Raw genomic sequence first — 7,620 nt, 5'->3', positions numbered from 1 at the left:
ATAGGATTCCATGGAACTCGAACGCTCAGGCAGAAAAGAAAACTCTTCCCGGACCCCTCGGCGGCGTCTTCAGGCCACTTTGGGTTACCCCGTCGAACACTCGCTTTGAAACGAGGGAACGATTATTGAAACGGTTCCGCTGCCGGGTTCCGGAATAGGAACCGGATTCCCTTTCGCTCGAAGGGCGTTATTTCGTTATATCATAATTCTCTCTTTCGAAGAAAAAAAATAACATAAAAAAAACACGCCACATCGACATAAGATCTCTCCTTGAGCTTAGGATCGACTGACTCGCGAGCAACTACTGTTCACGCGAAACCCTTCTCCACGTCAGTCCTCCAGGGCCTCGCTGGAGTATTTGCTACTACCACCAAGATCTGCACCGACGGAGGCTCCAAGCGGGCTCACGCCCAGACCCTTCTGCGCACTCCGCCGCGCACGTCCTACTCGTTACGGCATAATGACGCAAACGTACAACGTCGCACGTGCCCGTAACGGTAGTGTATAGGCAAAACGCTTCAGCGCCATCCATTTTCAGGGCTGGTTGCTTCGGCAGGTGAGTCGTTGCACACTCCTTAGCGGATTCCGACTTCCATGGCCACCGTCCTGCTGTCATGAGCGACCAACGCCTTTCATGGTGTCCCATGAGCGTTTTTTAGGCGCCTTAACACTACGTTTGGTTCATCCCACAGCGCCAGTTCTGCTTACCAAAATTGGCCCACTTGGCACCGTCATCAGATCTCCGGCTTCATCGTTCGAGTAAGCCGGAGTTCTCACCCATTTAAAGTTTGAGAATAGGTTGAGGTCGTTTCGGCCCCAATGCCTCTAATCATTCGCTTTACCGGATGGGACTGTTAATTATCGACGCCAGCTATCCTGAGGGAAACTTCGGACGGAACCAGCTACTAGATGGTTCGATTAGTCTTTCGCCCCTATACCCAGTTCCGACGATCGATTTGCACGTCAGAATCGCTACGGTCCTCCATCAGGGTTTCCCCTGACTTCGACCTGACCAGGCATAGTTCACCATCTTTCGGGTCCCAGCATCTGTGCTCAGAGCGCGCCTGCATTCACGGATTGGAAACGAGACGCCTCGGGAGTGCGAGAGATCGATCGAGACCGAAGCTCCATCCTCCCTGAGCGCGCGTGTTTAGCGCGCGCCTTCACTTTCGTTGCGCCTTTCAGTTTTATGTATAAATATCTCAATGACTCGCACACATGCTAGACTCCTTGGTCCGTGTTTCAAGACGGGTCCTGCGAGTGCCCGAAAATGAATCATCGCAGACGGATACGCGCACAGTCCGAGACAACACGGCAGCGACGACAGCAGCGCCGCGTCGACGTCCGCACTCGGGCAGGACATCGACAAACGACGTTCGCTTGCGTCGGGCCGGACGCGCGTGAGACGCGTGCGCGATTCGTATTATAAGTACGATTTTGTACTACCGTCCGACGGCCGGTCGGCCACCGTCACGGTCCAATAGTCGTGCGCGAACACGACGACTGGACTCCCGAACGGCGCTTAGACCGACATCGAACGGGTCGCGATGTATTACTGAGAGAGAAGTGCACGCCGTCGACGAACGTCGACGGACGCGACCCGTGCCCCACGACGCACCCGCGAGGGGAGGTATGAGACATCGAGGCGCGCGCCCGTACGCCGTCGAATGACGATGAATCTCTCCGTTCGTTCATTCGAGTTTCGCAGGTTTACCCCTGAACGGTTTCACGTACTCTCGAACTCTCTCTTCAAAGTTCTTTTCAACTTTCCCTCACGGTACTTGTTCGCTATCGGTCTCGCGGTAATATTTAGCCTTAGATGGAGTTTACCACCCACTTAGGGCTGCACTCTCAAGCAACCCGACTCTGAGGAGAGTACCTCTCGCCGTCTCGCTCCGTCGCTACGGGCCTGGCACCCTCTACGGGAAAACGGCCCCGTTCAAGACGAACTTGGACAGGAGCGGCGACGACGAGAAAGCGATACCTCCCGAACACCACATCTCCCGCGATCGTTACAACCGCGGGATTCAGTGCTGGGCTATTTCCTGTTCGCTCGCCGCTACTAAGGAAATCCTGGTTAGTTTCTTTTCCTCCGCTTACTAATATGCTTAAATTCGGCGGGTGATCCTCCCTGATCTGAGGCCAACGATAAAAAAAAACGAGGCAGACGCGATATCCGTCAACGCGACGGCGCCGCATTCGTCGAGACGAGATCAGAAGAATCACTTAATCATGATCATCATCATCAGTCGTTCCGACGTCGGCGTCGACGCGCTCTTCGGACGTCGAGTCCGCCTACTTGTTATGTATATAATACATAATTGATTATTATGTACATATCATAATAATACGAACGTTTCGATGTCATCACGTAAACGCATATGTATCGCATATAATACACGTTCGTTTCATATACGTATCAACGATCGCGGAGCTTTTGTTATCGAAATTTTGACGTCGGATAAATGAAAGAACGTACACACTCGATATATCGAGACGAATATGATATCACCTAATCTCCGATAACCCTTTTTGATCGATGACTTTGAAGAAACGATCGAAAGGTCGGAGATGGGCGCTATCTCTCGTCAACGAAGACGAGCGACGAGCTCTCAGTCTCTCTGACGTCGCAAAAACGAAACTCCGTGACGTAGACGTACACACGAACGTATATATATTTACATATATATACACACGCATATTACGTAAACATACATACACATCGTATTTTATAATATTTGAACGGACCGAGAACGAATGAATTTGCATTATATTATTATTGTGATAATAATAAAAATAACGCATTATTACATCGAACGCGGATACCGTCATATGTTCGGTAAAACGTCGATATCATCATACGACTACGACGACGACACGACATTAAACATTGAACAGTGTGGTTTATATTTTTATACAGCCGGCCCTCAGACAGGAGTGGTCCTGGATGTTTCTCCACGGACCGCAATGTGCGTTCGAAATGTCGATGTTCAAATGTGTCCTGCAGTTCACACTATGACGCGCAGTTAACTGCGTTCTTCATCGACCCGCGAGCCAAGTGATCCACCGTCCAGGGTAATGGTTTATTTTTCGTTTGTTACTTGTATAATTATATGATTTCTACGATCACTCGTACGATTTTATACGTCAGTGATATTAGTGATTCGAATGGTATATATTTTTATTTATTTATCTCTTCTTTTTCAGTGTATAGAGAAAAAAAAAATATATATATATTAAAAAAAAAAATAAATAAATAAATAAATACATTTTATATGAAGATGACGATGTGTTAAATCAATAACACGACGTACTTTCCTCGCAACCGACATTCTGAAATATATCGAATAAGACGCGTTACACGACTCTCGCGACACAACACCGGCTCCAAATATACCAATAATTATAACTACATTATATAATCGTAAATCGACTTTTAAGTAGTCTAATATTTTTCATTTCATTTTACCTAGGAGGACTCTAAAAAATATGTAAAATATGTAATTATTTTTATTATTTTTTAGTGCATTTTTATTTGTTTTAAAATTGTGTTTTGTTTGAAGTAAAAGTAAAAAATATGTAAAATATGTAATTATTTTTATTATTTTTAGTGCATTTTTATTTGTTTTAAAATAGTGTTTTGTTTGAAGTCGGTTTTTCTTTTTGTTAAAATTTTATTTATGATTTACATTAATCAGCTGTGTGATATGGAGCTTGAGGACGGCCAAATTTTTACCTATGCAGATGACACTGCCATCGTATTCGTGGCGGACACTTGGTCTTCTTTAAAGAAAACAGCGGAATTAGGACTTAAAAAGTTGCAAAGTGGCTAAATGAAAACTTATTGACTTTGAATATCTCCAAAACGAATTACGTTTGCTTTACGAAAGTTAGCAGCGCTCAACCGAAATCCGATTTTATGATAAAAATACATAAATGCCCTGACGACCTCGAGTCTGATTGTGACTGTCCTCAAATAAATAAAGTTGCTAGTGTAAAATACCTTGGTGTTATGGTTGACCAAAGATTATCTTGGTATTCGCAACTGGAACTGATGATAACTAGGGTTAGAAAGTTTATCTGGATTTTCAAATCTCTACGGTGTGTATGTGCAAAGCCCTTACTAAATAAAGTGTACTGTTGGAAATAAACAAGGCAAACACAAACACACGCATTCATACAGTCCCTTATACACACACAACACACACACACACACACACAGACAAACACTTCTCACAACATGCATAAGCCAACACACTCACAAAAACACATGCTTAAGTCTTACGCTTCAGATACTCTCACATCCTCACGCCACACATACCCTCAAACATATTAATACTATTATAATAATACACATTTTAGATAAAATTTGTTACTGTATTAACGTGATTGTCATTATTTAAGTTTTAGTATGAGAAAATTATTATGTAAAGTGTAGTATATTTTGTAACTGCTGTCTCGTAGTACCTACCGCTGATTGCATAAGGGAAGAGCGGGGCCTCCTACAGGTATTGATATACTTAAAAGGGGGCACCCAACGATGTATAAACAAGTGTACTACTTTGAATGAAATAAATTATTTTTATAGTTTTATATTATATATTTATAACTAGCGACCCGCCCCGACTTCTCACGGGTGCAATACTGATACTAAATATACTAAAGAATTTGTTTATTTACGACATCACATTGCAAACTTCTAAAATTGTCAGTGTTTCTTTACTACATTGTTCATTTATTATATACACAAAACTTCCTCTTGAATTACACTATCGGACAGAGAAAGCGACTTTGTTTTATACTATGTATTGACCGAACTCCTAAACGGCTTACAGTTAGTGTATATGATGTGATGTCATATGGTGTACGACATAGCATACGAATAGCTCTTTTGCAAAGTTTTTTTACTGAGGTCGATTACAGCTCATTCGAGGGTGGTACCTTGTAGTTTATGCCGCATGACGTATTAAAGCCGCATTTTCGAAAGTATATTTTTACATTACATTTTACATTTTAGTGCATTTTCAACCGACTTCAAAAAGGAGGAGGTTATCAATTCGTCTGTATTTTTTTTTTTTTTTATGTTTGTTACCTTATAACTTTTCACTGGGTGGACCGATTTTGATATTATTTGTTTGATATTAGTGCTTCCCGTGGGGTCCCATTTTAATTTTATTTTTTTCCGATGATGGTATCCGTATGAAAACGACATAAGTCTTAAATTTGCATTATGTATATGCGCGACAAATAGGTAAATAACTGAAAATCACGTTAACCAATTTTGATCATTCTTTTTTTTGTTATAAAATATATACTTCAAGGGTAGTTTGGTGAAAGTTTGGTAAAGTTCTGAGCATAGGATCCATGACAAAGTAACGGAACGGAAGGGAACGGAACAATTCTGAGGAGCACGTTAGCGATACTCGGTCGAATCTTTAATTAATAGGTTATTTGGATATTTGAGTCACCTTCCGTAATGTGGTTATGTTTATGTAATTATCATAGTCGAATATTATAATCAACTAGCTACCCACACCGGCTTCGCACGGGTGCAATACTGATACTAAATATACTACAGAATTTGTTTATTTACGACATCACACCGCAAACTTCTAAAATTATCAGTGTTTCTTTACAATATTGTTCATGTATTATATACAAAAACCTTCCCCATGAATTAAACTATTTATTAAATAAATAAAATTTTAACAAAAAGAAAAACCGACTTCAAACAAAACACTATTTTAAAACAAATAAAAATGCACTAAAAAATAATAAAAATAATTGCATATTTTGCATATTTTTTAGAGGCCTCCTAGGTAAAATGAAATGAAAAATATTAGACTACTTAAAAGTGGATTTACGATTATATAATGTAGTTATAGTAATTGGTATATTTGGAGCCGGTGTCAGCTACGGTGCCCTTGCCCCAATAATCAAAAGAAAGAAGCGATACGAGCCCCTTGATTGATCCAGTATATTATTGTGTAAAAGGTAATTTGTAAAAAACATATTTGTTAACGTATTCTCGTATTGTTTTTGACAGATATACTGTAGGGTTTTATTGGCTGACACCGACTCCAAATATAACAATAATTATAACTACATTATATAATCGTAAATCCACTTTTAAGTAGTCTAATATTTTTCATTTCATTTTACCTAGGAGGACTCTAAAAAATATGCAAAATATGCAATTATTTTTATTATTTTTTAGTGCATTTTTATTTATTTAAAATAGTGTTTTGTTTGAAGTCGGTTTTTCTTTTTGTTAAAATTTTATTTATTTTTTGATTTCAAGTGAAACTGCTGTTGACTAACTAATTTTTGTTAATATGGATAGATTAGGCGTTTCGTTTATATGAGTCAGAAACTACTTCGAGGACAATTTCAAAGGAAACTTGCGAATAAAGCAAAAATAGACTTTCGAAAATGCGGATTTAATACGTCATGCGGCGTAAACTACAAGGATCCCTCGAAAGAGCTGTAATCGACCTCAGCAAAAAAACTTTGAAAAAGACCAACTATATTTCGTACATCATATGACATCACATCACATACACAAAAATTGATTAAAGATATTAAGAAATTCTGCCCCATATCGCACCCTAACTGTGAGCCGTATTGGAGTTCCATCACTACATAGTATAAAACAAAGTTGCTTTCTCTGTCCCTATATCTTTAAATCTATGCGACGGATTTTGATGCGGTTTTTTTAAAAGATAGTGTGACTCAAGAGGAATGTTTGTGTGTATAATACATGGACAATATAGTAAAGAAACACTGATAATTTTAGAAATTTGCGATGTGATGTCGTAAATAAACAAATTCTGTAGTATATTTAGTATCAGTATTGCACCCGTGCGAAGCCGGGGTGGGTAGCTAGTTGATTATAATATTCGACAGTGACAATGACATAAACATAACCACATTACGGAAGGTGACTCAAATATTCAAATAACCTATAAATAAAAGATTCGACAGAATATCGCTAACGTGCTCCTCAGAATTGTTCCGCTCCCTTCCGTTCCGCTACTTTGTCATGGATCCTGTGCTCAGAACCTCTTCAAACTTTCACCAAATTACCCTTGAAGTATATATTTTATAATAAAAAAGAATTATCAAAATTGATTAACGTGATTTTCAGTTATTCACCTATTTGTCGCGCATATACATAATGCAAATTTAAGACTTATGTCGTTTTCATACGGATACCATCATCAGAAAATAAAATTTAAAAAAATGGGACCCCACGGGAAGCACCAACTTTCAAACAAAAAAACAATTATCAAAATCGGTCCACCCAGTAAAAAGTTATGAGGTAACAAACATAAAAAAAAAAAAAAAAAAAATACAGACGAATTGATAACCTCCTCCTTTTTGAAGTCGGTTGAAAAAACCGCATCAAAATCCGTTGAGTAGTTTTAAAGATATAGGGACAGAATAAATAAAAATTTTAACAAAAAGAAAAACCGACTTCAAACAAAACACTATTTTAAAACAAATGAATATGCACGAAAAAATAATAAAAATAATTGCGTATTCAACATATTTTTTAGAGTCTTCCTAAGTTAAATGAAATGAAAAATATTAGACTAATTAAAAGTAGATTAACGATTA

At 39.1% G+C, this 7,620-nt stretch overlaps 1 non-coding gene across 1 annotated transcript; it reads right to left on the bottom strand.

The window, feature by feature from the left end:
* Nucleotides 1-2,921: 2,921 nt before the first annotated feature.
* Nucleotides 2,922-3,078, bottom strand: LOC124541296. The gene has a single exon (XR_006967210.1). It is a non-coding gene; the product is annotated as a 5.8S ribosomal RNA (ribosomal RNA).
* Between the last annotated feature and the right edge of the window lie 4,542 nt (nucleotides 3,079-7,620).

The sequence above is a fragment of the Vanessa cardui genome, chromosome 27 (assembly GCF_905220365.1).
Source record: "Vanessa cardui chromosome 27, ilVanCard2.1, whole genome shotgun sequence".
Classification (NCBI taxonomy): domain Eukaryota; kingdom Metazoa; phylum Arthropoda; class Insecta; order Lepidoptera; family Nymphalidae; genus Vanessa; species Vanessa cardui.
Note: the sequence above shows the minus strand (reverse complement) of the source record. Positions and strands in the feature narration are given on the sequence as shown.